Source organism: Rhamphochromis sp. 'chilingali' (assembly GCF_963969265.1).
Source record: "Rhamphochromis sp. 'chilingali' genome assembly, chromosome: 4".
Classification (NCBI taxonomy): Eukaryota; Metazoa; Chordata; class Actinopteri; order Cichliformes; family Cichlidae; genus Rhamphochromis; species Rhamphochromis sp. 'chilingali'.
In genome coordinates, this window is record NC_137948.1 from 9103662 (window position 1) to 9118249 (window position 14588).

A 14588-nucleotide genomic window follows, 5' to 3' on the forward strand; every position below is an offset into this window, starting at 1 on the left:
TAACTGTCTGCTCTTGGCACAAATTTCAGACTGCATTTTAAAATAAGAGCTCTTTGCAGCCTGAGAGCTGCAGAGAAATGATTGGAGAAATGTTGCATGAGGAGTTTAAACACTGCACAATATACAGTGGGTGACAGGCAGATAATACTGTCTTCAGAAAATTATTGCAGAGCTCGATGATTACACTCCTATTAAATTAGTTAGATGGAATTTTAAGGGTTTCGCCTCCTCATTAAAAAGACATGAGACTCACTTCTATCTCGTGACTGATGTTTGACCTTATAATTTTGTCATTTACATATAACCTTAAGCTTTGCTGCAAAGTTATCATGGTGGCTTGTAGGATGACTGAGCGATGAGACCTCTACACCAACTAGGGCTACTCTGGTAGTAGGAGAACAGTTTTGGAAGATTCTAAGTAAGACGTAAGACGATATTTATTTATACTTTATATAATAACACAGCTTAAACAGCAAAGAATTCTGCAGTCATTAAGTTGCAAATCACAAAAAGTTTTTTAGGTCAATGAGAAAAGGCTAAATATTTTACAGAAAGAAATCTATCTCTAGTTTAGAAGACAATAATTACAGCTGCTAAGAGGAAGAAAGAATTAATTGTATTACAGTGTGAGGTCATTATTTAAACCGTGCCTGGAGGTAACAGGCCAAAATGCATTAGTATAAATGAAAAATCCCCTGTACCTTGTGATAAGACCAAAAGGTATTGAAGAAGATGAATAGCCTACAAGCAAAACCTTAATTGCTATTATGACAAAGGACTATTAATAACAATCAGCAGAGACATTTCTTGCTGCCTCTCTCCATTCTTCTTTAATGCCACAGACATAACATTCAGCGACCCTTCCTTTCTGTCCCGTGAAGACCTTTTATCATGTGACTGTCATTTTTTTAATGTACACCTACAATAACAGATTGTTATGGTCGTGTTATAGTTTCTGTTAAATGGAATCAAACTCAAACTTTTGTTTGTATGAGTCAAATTTAACCACCAAGGTGTTTGCCAAAGATCCTTCATAGTCTTTTTTATTATCAGTGCACATGCAATATCTGTATACAGTTTCCAAAATATAACGTTTCTTTTATATCTGTTTTGTTAACAACATTTTGTCTATATTTTGTAACAGTCAAGATTGATTAAAAAAAAATAAAATAATCATTTCTATGTCCTTTAACTGTCTTTCTTGATTCGCACATGTGATATGTGGTATGCAATAAATCGATACAATTTAATACCTTAAATACAGATTGATTTTCACAGTAGTAATACTTTTAACAATAGTTCCCCAGTTTTTTTTTAATTAGGCTCTTATTCTAATCTGTCCTCCCAGTTTTCCCTGTACCTGATTATTACTCTCTGCTTCCCTCACTTGGGGTGTTTATAGTCTCTGAGGAGGTTGCTGTCCTCTTGGTGACAACTAGAAGAGGACAACCCCATCTACAATGGCGACCCAGCCATCTTAGCCAATCACAGAACAAGCTAGAATGAGGGGGAACATCTTGATAGCTTGTCTGTTGCAATCAAGACTCTGACACTACAGTGAGTTAACCTTGATTTCCCCATCCTCCACCACCAGCTCAAGCCAGTTCTGTCACAACCTATAACTTGCTATAGCCTACTAAAGAGCAATCAGGTAAGACTTGCATGTCATTGGTCTGTGGGAGGAAGCTACAGTACCCGAAGAGAACCCACGCAGACATAGGGATAACACGCAAATTAGACTGGATTTGAACCCAGGTCCTTCTTGCTATGAGGCAACTGTGCTAACTGCTGCACTGGACACTGAAAACTCCTAATCCACCAATACAAAGTGAAGGCTCAATAAACACAGTTTGAGTATGAGTTTGTAAGAGAAAGATAGAAGAAATTGTATATTTAGGTTTTTGTTGAAACCAGATAAATTAGAACATATGAAATCTAAAAACATTTGCCAATAATCAAAGTGATACCAATAAAGTTTTAAGAATTCAATGTGATTTATTGTTTTGTTGTCTATCTATAGCAGTGTGTGTTTGAAATGCATTTGTTTAGATGTTTGTTTTTGAACCTACTGTTCTTATTGCTTAGCTTGACCGATTAGCTGGACTTGATTTTTGCAATCTATGCAAACAGGTATACTTTACTGTATATTTTTTAAATATGTATTTAAATAAATTATAAATCATGTAACCTCATCATAAAATGCCAAAACCAAACTGCCAAATTATTTTCACTGTTAGAATAATTAGTTGGACATTAATTTTATTTGTGGTCTGCTAACACACACACACAGCCACACACACACTTTGAGTGTTTTGTTCCTTTGTTTCTAAGACGTGGTGTTCTGATCTTCCTTCTTGTTATCTCCAGCCCACAGTCAGTTCTCATTACAACACAACACAATCACCAATAAACTTCAGTCAGATTTTAGTAATGTGAACATGTTTCAGTGAACATTGTATAGCTAAATTTCAACACGCAATTGGTAGTTTGATGAAAATTATTTTGTATTGTCATTTTTCATCTGCAGCAGCATGCCTCCTGTTTTCAGAACGTTCTGAACGTGTTCTGTACGTTTCTGCAGTTAATACTGATAGACAGAGCATGACTTGACAGGTACACAATGCGAGAACTGTGGATTTCATTTCAATAACTAGATTTCTTTCTTTTCTTGTTATATTTCTGATTTTGTCAGTGGTGCAGATTAGATGGATTTTTACTCCAAGCCAGTAAAACTTTTTGAAAAGACGAATAAAAAGTTGAATTTTCCATTCAGTTTGACTACAGAACTGATTCTTTTTTATAACATCATCATGGTCAGCAAAAAAGAGCCAGAAACAGCCATTTTCTGTCCACCCACTGAGCTCAGCTTGGACTGTATTGATTTTTGCTCCGGTGGACGAGAGTGAACTCTTACAAAATGAATGACCAAAAGAAAAGAATATGGTGTTTCGAGGTAGAAATGTGATTAAGGGCAAGCAAGATTAGTCTGGCCACTGAGGTGATGGCGAGGGTCAAAACATACTGTCTTGCTGAATTAGCAATTAATCAACAACACTTTAAAAAAAGAGAGAGAAAGGAAAGGAAAGAAATTATACATTCCCGCCCTGTTACACAGAAACTGCTTTGTCAGTTTGTTTGCCAAGAGAATTCAACTGTATTGCGCTCGAGTCTTTTACGTCATGTAAATTTTTCATCACAACTGTTAAATATCAACACTTCTCTTCTCACGTGGATGAAAGTCTCCAACATTCTACCACTAAAGGACACGTATTCTAATGCCTTTACTATCAGGGCCGCGTCCATTCAATACTACACTATATAATTATGTGACACTTATTAATATGAAGCATAGCATTGAGGCAATTCAGGGAATCTCATCTTAACACAACAGAAGAAGATGGACTCAAGTGAAACTTCTCTTGTTGCCAAGTGAAAATAGAAACAATCCCTGGTTGTTACAGTTTTTTGAATTATTGTACAGTTTAAAGCGCCTTGAGGTGCTTTCTTTCCCACCTTTCTACTTCCATCTCTGGGATTTGGCACTACATAAGTAAAACTCCATAGAAAAGAACTGAATAGAATAGAAAAGATGTGATTTAATACCTGATTTAATTTTTGTGGATGAAAAGAGAGGACATGACATTCAGAAATGAGAACTTTTGTTGGTGAAAAACATTCTTCTAATTAGCTAATCTCCCTGTTTTGTATTTGCGTCTTTAACTCTCTAAATGCTAACATTTGTCCTGTTTTTTTTTTCAGTAGTTTTTCTCTTTCCCACCTTTCCACTCCTATTATATCTATTCGCTCTCTTCTTCCGGCTAAGCCATCCAGTCCAACCCTTAAATAGAGGAAACATTGTGCATTCTTCAGAGCCACAATGCCCCAATCGGTCCTGACACACACATAAACACAACTTCGCTCTGACAGCGGATAGAAATTGCTGTATCCTCCACTCAACCAGTAAGGAACCCTGCTCAGATGCAAATTCAAATGTCAGCTTCCTTTCTCCTCAAAGGCAAAGTCAGCTCTGCGAATGAGTGGGATCTTAAAATCAGGTAATTGTTTTTGGCAGATCATTGTATTTACTTACAGTATTGAGTCAAGCTAAGCCACTGGAAGGTGCACACCGACGAGGAAGAGATACATCCAGACACATGCAACAGAGATTTAATGAAAAAAAGCTATTTTAAAGCTCTAACTCAAAGATTTTACGTGATATTTGCGAAACTATTAAAACGAGTTGCTTCACTGACTACACTGTCTGGCAGGGTACTCACCAATTCCCCTAACAAAAGAGCTTTTATAAAATAAGATATATCACACTGTGCCTTGGTTTTGTAAGTGCATATTTTCTTATTAGCAGATTATTTGATTTTGTTTTCAGACCTGAGAGAAAAAAGGTCCTGTAGACTACAAGACTAAAAAAAGACAAATACTGGCAAATTTTCTGGCCATGCAGCTAAAGTGATAATTGCTGCAACTTTTCCACCTGAAAAACATATGAAACAGTATTACTTAAAAAGAGGGTTTTTAACTCTTGGAAGTTAGCAATGTGTTTACTAGAGTAAATGATTTTGGTTCTTGCTCAAAGAGCAAATAAGACCTTCCATGGAGCAGATAAAAAAGTTCTGTCCACTAGAACATATCACTGTACATGTGTCATCTACTGTTCCTCTGACAAAAAATGATGTTGTTTTCAAGACAAAATAATTTACACAATACGCAGATTTCCACTCTCTACTTATATCTTTCACAAGTGCGTGTGCGCGCGCACACACACACACACACACACACACACACACACACACTTCTTGTAGCTGAAACAAAATAGCATCGCTATTCACATTTTGCTTTTATCTCACTAACAAACTGGAATAATATAATTTTAATACAACCATGCCCCCAAAGTCATGTCAAACCATATGTCACTTCATCAATTTATCTGCCTTGCCACTGCAGCAGACAGGTGATGAAGTTTGGCCTCATTCATAATCTTATTATTGCTGCTCTTTCCTGGTCTGGACCAAGGCCAAAACACATATTACACAAATAAAACAAGAGGCAGACAGACCAGAGCAAGGTGGCAGCTCTCTCCTCTCACACACCTCTGTCACCGAATGCCACTGAACAGAATGAAAGACAGTCCTTGACATTTATGTCCAAATCTAGAGGGAGCCAGGAGAACGTCGTGTGCTCAAAATATTTGACACGCTCGAATTTCTCAGCTGCACAGGACACAAAAGTTTTAAGTGTAAATACAATATCCTCTTGCAATATTTACACTAATTGAACAGCAAATTTGATGCATCCAATCCTGCCAGTGTCCTTTTAATTTAACAGTGATACTAGATGTAGTTGCTGTCAAAAGATAAATAACAACATGGGTACTTTTTTATGGAAAATAACTAATTACCTTCAATCAGACAGAAAGTTAGAGTAATCATATCATTACTGTAATCATTTTACATTTTTTGTTTACACGTTGCTATATTAAGCAATCACTTGTAATTATGTTATTACTTGTTATATACATATTAAAAATTTCATACAATATTTAATATTATATAAAAAGACAAAGTAATTCAAACGTGTTTTTACTTCCTGCACACGTGCTGCTACAATCAGATGACAAGGAGTACAGAGGACTGACTCAAGACTTTGTGGACTGGTGCCAGCTGAACTACCTCCAGATCAACGCCAGTAAAACCAAGGAGCTGGTGGTAGACTTCCGCAGGCACAAGCATTCTCCACTGCAACCACTGAACATCCAGGGTATGGACATTGAGGCTGTGGACAGCTACAGGTACCTTGGTGTTCATCTGAACAACAGACTGGACTGGACTCATAACTCAGACGCCCTCTACAGGAAAGGGCAGAGCAGGCTGTACCTGCTGCGGAGACTCAGGTCGTTTGGGGTGGAGGGCCCACTCCTGAAGACCTTCTATGACTCTGTGGTGGCTTCTGCTATCTTTTATGGTGTGGTCTGCTGGGGCGGCAGCATCTCTGCTGGGGACAGGAAGAGACTGAACAGGGTGATCCGAAGGGCCAGCTCTGTTCTAGGATGCCCTCTGGACCCAGTGGAGGTGGTGAGTGACAGGAGAATGGCGGCTAAGCTGTCATCCCTGTTGGACAACGTCTCCCACCCCATGCAGCAGACTATGACAGCACTGAGCAGCTCCTTCAGTGGGAGACTGCGGCACCCACGGTGTGGGACGGAGAGATTTCGCAGGTCTTTCCTCCCCACTGCTGTCAGACTCCACAACAAAGACTTTAACTGAACAAACACACACATCCACACATGTGCAATAACACTAAGTGCAATAATCCTTTCTGGCATCGTTGTATTTTTACTCAGTTGTATATAGCATTCGTATTCTATTTTTATCTTATTGTATATTTTTATTCTATTTTATTCTACTGTATATAGTATATTATTTTATTCTATTCTGTACAGCTGTGTACTGTATTTATTCTTATTGTATTCTAATTTTTGCGTCATAACTTTTGCACTGTCCACTTCCTGCTGTGACAAAACAAATTTCCCACATGTGGGACTAATAAAGGTTATCTTATCTTATCTTATCTTATCTTATCTTATCTTATCTTATCTTATCTTATCTTATGTCTTCAGTTCCTGTGCAGGTAGAAGAAAAATGATGATTTACAACATCTGAGGAATGGGGATATAAATTGTGCTTATTTTTATTGTGCAAAAGAGGAACAGTGTGATGGTAAAGTACAAACTCCATGCAGAAACAGACAGACAGACAGAAACAACATTATCCTACTAGAGAAACTGTGGCTCTTTGCAAGCATCTGCACGTACAGCATCCTCACACAAAGCTAACAAACGGGGAGGTTTAAGCTGAATGCCTGCCAACCCCAGCCAAGCAGCCAGGGATTGATCTTCAACAGATAACAAAAGTAGCGATGATCAGTCAGGCTTGCACCATTGCAGCCTCCATTTCTATCTGCAGCTGCTTCTATGACAGAACCTCAGTGGTAATCAATCTGAAATCTGTCAGGGATGATTTTCAATTTTGCTTTGTGCTGTCAGTTTTGTGTTCATACTTAAACAATAAAAGAAAGACTGGAGGTATGTAAACACTGCCTATAAGTCTTCATTAGGATGGGGATTTGTTTACGTTTAAGATTTATATTGTTAATTGTTATTAATCAGGTGAGAGGTCATGTTACAGAACACAAAACAGTCTTCAGCTCTCACTGTCCTCGGGCAGATCTGGGCAAGCTGAGAGGCCAGCAGCCTTTTTTGGTGGTTTGCACTGTGGATAGACCTCTAGTCTTTGACATGAAATGATGTGAGAGCAGCGTTTGGGGCAACCTGCCACTGGCTCAGACATCACTGCTCTGAGATCATTTACAGCCTGCACTTCATATGGAAACATGGCTAGCATTTGCAACAAAATTAGCTTCAGTATTTAGCATCGTAACAGATGAGCTTAGGTTTGCGAATCACGTCTGCATGTAATATGTTTATGTTGTTTAATAGGTAAATAATGGAGGAGGAAGATATTTTTGTTGGTGGTAGGAGATGGAGTGAGCGGGTGGAGGGCTGGTAATCATCTTTGCTTGTCTTTCTGCAAAAGTCACCGGATTCCACTGAGGTAATGAATAGTGTAACAAATTACTTTCTTCTCTTGGCTTCTGTTTCTTAAGTAAAAGTAATCTGTAATACCTTAAAGATTACATTACTCAAAAACAATTACTTAGTTCCAAGTAACTATTATTCTATTATTAACTATTAACTATTATAACTATTATTTATTATCTACAATAAATATACTTCATGTATCGTACGTATACAGTGGTACAATAATTTCATTGATGTTAATCTCTATAAGATAAATAACTTTCGCTGTGACTTCATAACACATAGAGAAATTATGAAACAAGTGCATTCCAAAATGCTCACATGTAGCATATTACACTGTTTATGGGCTTATTTAACTTTTGCCAGACAGGTAATGAGTGTAAATATAGGTTACCAGTTGCCATGCAAGCTGATAATTATAGTCATCTTGTCTAAGTGATGTACATGGAGTGGATGATGCTTGACCTTGAGTATTATGTAGAGTCATTAAAGTAAAGAGAAAAATGGTAATCCACAGTTTCAGCACCTTGACAGCAAGAAAAAGTATATAGTTAGTGGAGAGCCACACCTTATATTTTGACAGTGCACACTTAAGTGGAGACAGACACTAATCCTTACAGACCATGTCCAAAACTCTAAAAGTGCACCAAGTGTTGACAAAAAAAGACACAGAAACAGACAATCACTAAGGAAGATGAAAAGAAAGGAAAAGAAAGAAAGGTGTGACAGGGAAGCACTCACCGTGGGTCTGAATTTACGGGTGCATTTAAGTGTCATCTGCAAAGGTTAGTGTTTCAAAGTTGGCAGCGGCGGGCTGGAGTGATCACAGCTCAGTCAGCCCAAGCTCAAGCTGAGTGTCACTGCCAGGGACCATCCATTTGTTATGGCACTAATGGATATGTGGGCTGCATGGCGACCATAAATAACAATTACTCCTCCTGGCTCTCTCAGCTCATTCACCATCTTTTTTTTTTGCTCTCCTCTTTTCTTTCGCTTCCTTTCTTTTTATATATTCTCCAACATTATTTTTACCATTTATTTCTCTTCTTCACAGATTCAACTTTTATTGTTTTTTCCTTTTATTTATTTATCAAGGCGATAGCCAGAGCTTTCATGAACCTTAGTGTGAGGTGAGCAAAGGAACAACGTCTGAATATCTTTCTTTAAAATGACCAAACACCCTAGTTGGCCTTGGCAGGGAGAGCACAGTGTATATTAATAGATCCATTGTCCATCATTAGGTCTCCCTCTTGTACGTAACTATCTGTGCAGCTCTTCTCTGATAGTGCGGAACAACGAAGGATTCCTAGATCACAAAGGGGAAAAAAGAGGAAATCAATGCAATCAGATGGAAAGCCATTGTCTCTGTGAGTGTCCCAGGAGATTTTACCAGGCAGTCGATATGTTATAATTGCCCTTTAAGGCTGCAGCGATTTTAAAGGCTACTTCTGAAAGCTGGTCTAATGTACAGGGAAATCACATGAGCTCATCACTACAGGGAGAACCATACAGTGTGATCACCAGAAAAGAATGAAGCTACAATATAACATTATAACCTTGCTTTCTGATTCACTGTGGGAATCTCTCTCTCTCTCTCTCTCTCTCTCTCTCTCTCTCTCTCTCCCTCTCCCCTCTGTGTGTGTGTGTGTGTGTGTGTTTGTGTATGTTATACATTTACCAGAAAGACCAGTGGAAAGAATCTCATCAAACTGCATTTTAACCAATGTGACACATGCAAATGTTCAATGAAATAAACATGTGAAACAATGAACAAATGCATACAAATACATTAGCAATTTGTGCACTGTGGGTGTCTCTAGCCCTGAGGAGAATTCTGCTCTGTTGCATGTAGGTCCTTAACCCATCAGAGTGTGAATCATAGTCTAACAGTCACAGTGGTTAACCCTCTGTGAGTTTCTCTGCACATCCATTCAGACAGACAGACAGCATGTTTCAGCTTCACTCTATATATAGCTTATTCGTGTCCAGGGGAAGTTAGTGGGAAACGAGAAGTGGCATCCCTTTATTTAGATGAATTTATGTACATTAATGAATGAACTTGCAGCTATAGCAGGGAAAATCAAATCCTGCTGCCACTTTTTGTCTGTTATATCACTTTAGTTTAAACAGCTTGATTTTTAAATAAAAAAAAAATTAGAAACAGCTCTGTTTAAGAGTTTTACTTTCTGTAGTGTCTTTAAAATCCAGGCCAGTCATTTGCAGTTTGTGCAACCTTGCATGTTCATTTATGAAAAATGTGTGTAAAGTTTTACTTATACTGTATATTCACTCAAATAAAACAAATGGAAAACCTAGCTATGATTCTTACATGCAGATTTGACTGCATCATCCCACACTCAGTCTAGATATCTTGCTGAATCAGATTGTCAGTGAGGGTGACAGAGGCGTTCACATTTACATGCAAGTGAGGCATCCACACACAGCAGTGAGTCACGATTATATGCCCCTGAAGAGGTATTGTTCACTCTGTCTAGTTGGAAAACATCTCTCCAGAGATGTGACCTTAGCTGCTGACAAAGACTCTGACCTTTGCATCATATTGTGTGTTAACATATCACAGACTGTTTGGTTGTATAATTTTAGAGTATTAAAAAAATAAAAATACCTGAAGGAGTTATCCTTCGAATATACAATCAAGATCTGTAACACTACATCACAACTTAAAAAAATGAATGAAACAAACAATGTTGAAATAACAGATCCAGCAATCGAACTCGAACACCTTGACTGATCCTGAATACTGATCGAATACCAATGCAACTTTATAATCAGATTTCTCCCTGTGAGGAAGGAACTGGGAATTATTCTTTTAAGCGTAAGGAAGCATCAAACACCACTTAAACAGTGTTCCCAATATTGTATAATAAAATGTAACAAATAAATACAGCCAAGAATATAAAGTAAGTCAATTTTTCAGTGAAATAACTAAAGAAAAAAGCCTCAGGATAAATGCATTGAAAAAATAAGTAATTTACTGCTAGTACTACTTATCCAATTTATTTGTGAGTCATTATTCTGCAAATAATTGGTGTAAGTTTGCAGTTTGCACAATAGTCTTGTGACTGTGCTTTTTTTCCTCACACAAACCTGTGTGCAGCTGACAATGGGTTACATAAAGTTTAATAACTTGTCTGATCTTTGCACTTAAATCAGATCACTTTGACCATTGTTTGCAGTTAATGAAAATTTTTTTGTGAACATACAAGTAGAAGCTGTTGAAATAAGAGCATGAAATACATTCAAACTGTTTGTCTTCTGCTGTTAGTTTCTTCTACATTAGCTCTGCTACTACCTACTATTGTCCCATCCCACAGTAAACATTGAAGACCAATTTGAATGGACTGAACCACTGACTGAGTCATACAGTGGACTGACCAGTGTGATTTCCAATCCAAATATCAGAAGTGCGCATGTCTAATTAAAATCATACTTTACACATAAACACCAAAGAAGGATGGGTTTATTAAAAATGTACTCAGTTATGAAGATCTACCTGCTGGATTCATTGTAATATAGGAAAAAACTGTCCTGGCACCAAAGGGAAGGAAAACGAACATATTTCATAGGCTCGGGAGCTTATATAAACATCCAATCACAGTTAATCTTATTAAGGAAAGTCCCTTCTATCAGGGCGCGACCACCAGTGAAGCGCTCAGGAAGGTCAAGCCAAAGGGGCATGACCAGACTGAAGGTGCTCGTTCAAGTGGCTGCGCCATGGATGGAGCAGAAGATGGATTCGCGTACCTCTGCGACATACACGGTTAGCACACATTCAAAGAGAAAAACAGAGACTGGATGATCTAGATTACACTAAGCCAGCAGTGTCAACAGTTAAACATGATGGTGAATAATGTTACAACTATCCACCTAGCTACCAAGCCATTTGGTTGCTAGCTACAGTGGCTACCTAACGTCATGTGACACGCTCTATTAATATTAATTATTGCAAACGTTAGACATCACTTAGTTTTATTTGTTTTGTTTTTATCTTTTGTTTATGTGCATCATCAGACTTAGTATTATATTATTAAACACCCCATTCAGGTAGTACAAATAAGGACTGTTTTTGTCTTGTTTTAGAAATGTCTGAACCACCTTATGTGCATTTATCGGAACTTTATTTCTTAAATATTATTTTATTTGAGTTTCCTAAGTTTAGATTAGAGATTCTTTTAGTATTGTCATTTAATAATTGTTTGTTTTTTAGATTCTTCTTCTGATCTTGCCCCTACTGCAACTGCCCTTCTTAACAAGGAGAGACAGGAACTGACTTTTCTTAAGAAGAAACTGGAGTCACAAAAGATGAAAATTGAAGAACTCGAAGGAGAGAGTGAGATTTTCTCCGTGGTCAGTTCCTCTGAGGTCAGCTATCGTCCCTTAGAAGTATGAAACTAGACTAGTTCCATAAGCATTATTTTTTATTTTACATTCTTCTAATAAACATCAGGTAATTTATAAATCCCAGTTAAGTTCCCTTATTGTCATTGTGTTGATTAAAAGACTGCGTTTTAGTCAGTTAACTTGAAGTGTTGTGTCAGTTCATTCCTAAAGAGATCCAGAGTTCCAAATTCAGTTCAGCCAGGTCTAACTTGATTGATTCATTTTCATTGTTCATAAGATCAAAGCTCCAACTTGAACTAGTTATCATTCATTTATCATAATCTTCCTGAAACAAATTTAACAATATATATTTTATGATGTCATTCACCGATTGGCATGTAGATTATGCCATTACCCTAGTATCTGTTTCTATTCTTCTCTGTTGTCTTTGCTCTCATACACAAGTTTATAATGGCTGAATTCTCTCATTCACATATTTTAATAGTTTAAAAGAAAAATGACGTTGGGAAAACATTCATTTAGACCAGGGGTCCCCAATCCCAGTCCACGAGGGCCGGTGTCCCTGCAGGTTTTAGATGTGTCCTTGATCCATCACAGCTGATTTAAATGGATAAATTACCTTCTCAACATGTCTTGAAGTTCTCCAGAGGCCTGGTAATGAACTAATCATGTGATTCAGGTGTGTTGACCCAGGGTGAGATCTAAAACCTGCAGGGACACCGGCCCACGTGGACTGGGATTGGGGACCCCTGATTTAGACTGTAGTTGTGTCACTTCTATCCTTCTTGTTACCGCCTGCTTAGCACAGATGGGATTTGCCACAATTTTTCCCCCTTTAAAAAATACACAATAATAGGTAATTACTCTCAAGTACTGAAACTTTATGTTGTAGAGGACAAAAACATTTGCTCATTACACTATTTTTTTGATAATGTTGTAGCCTTTAAAGCAGAATTAATATTGGTTGTTTGTATATAACTTTACATATAAGGGCACATGATGCTTTTCTTTAACAAAATCCTCATTCTGTTTAAGCACACAAGCTGACAAAATCATCAACTGTGTAATTTAAATACACGGGGACTTTGACTTTGAAGCGGCGGCTACTCTGCACATCTTTGTCACTCAATGTAACCTGACGGGTGTAAAATATCTTATTTCTAAAGCCAGTCATATTCTTTTTTGCATCCTGCAGAGCAACCTAAAGACGAACCATTCAATGATCCATTTTCCTTGAATGCCTCGGAAAACTCAGATTCATCTTCCACATCTTCATCTGTATCGTCTGTGTTGTCATCCTCATCTTCATCTCCAAAGAAGTGAAAGCACAAATTAAAGAAAAAGCATTCAAGAGCCAAGAAACATGAGAAAGAGCATAAGAAGTTCCGGCAGCGCTGTGAGCAAAAGACTTTGGTAGAAAAGAGCGTACAAAAGAGGATCTTATAAATGTCACATAAAAGATAGTATTATCATTTAAAATTTTTCTACAAACTAGTCTGTATTTGCTACCTCATCTTAATATAAGGTTTGGACTGATTTTGGACTAATCATTAGAAACATATACAATAAAAGTTCCCCTCTCCTCTGGCTGACTGCTCAGTCTACCAGTAGCATGGTGTTTTGCGCCTCTGGTATTCTTGCCTAAGATTGAGCAGTATATCAAGTTTTAAATAAATATCAATATACTTTCATACGAGATATAAGATGTGTCAATATCGTTTATATCGATATAGTCTATGTTGCATTATAATTATACTTGCGGAGCCACTAGTTTGTCTCTCTTTTTTGTCCACTTTTGTCTCTACGCAACGTTACTCTGTCCCGCCTCTCTCCTTCACTGAACACAACTCCCCTTCTCTCAGCGTTTTACCTGCAGGTAGCGACAAGATTCACTCGGCAGCTATCAAAGAGGAGCTAGTCGGTAAAAAGAAAACATTTGGAGATTATTATTATTGATTCGGATTTAAAGTGTCAAATGAACAGGAGAATAATGTATTCTGTAGAGAATGTTGGGAAAGCGGTCTGACTAAAGGTTCGAGCACTGCTAGTATTTTCACCATTTACAACAGCGCCATGAGGTGTAGAATGAAGAGTGTGTGAAACTGCGTGCTGTATTCCAGACCGCGAAGTCTTCCCAGCCTCCTGCCCCTAAAAAAGCCGCCTTACAAAACTCATGTACCGTATTTTTCGAACTGTAGGGCACACTTAAAATCCTTTAATTTTCTCAAAAATCGACAGTGCGCCTTATGTCTGAATTCTGGTTGTGTTTATTTACCTTGAACCGATTTTATGTGGTACACGGGGCTCAAAAATCTGTCAAAAAAAATGTTTTAGTACGACTTTCGTAAGCTACGAAGGCACACTGCTTGATGGCTTGTTGGGGCGTCACAGCTACTGTAGTCAGGAGCCTCGCATAGTAATACGTACTGTGCTTCAATGTGATATTACTGTATTGTGTGTCTACAAGGACCCCAAAATGGCACCTGTTAAGAGATATGCTTATGAAGCGGATTTCAAACTCAAGGCTATCAGTCACATAGTAGAACATGGGAATAAAGCAGCTGCAAAATCTATCTGTCTTTGTTATTATGCTCAGCTTCATTTTAGTTTACAT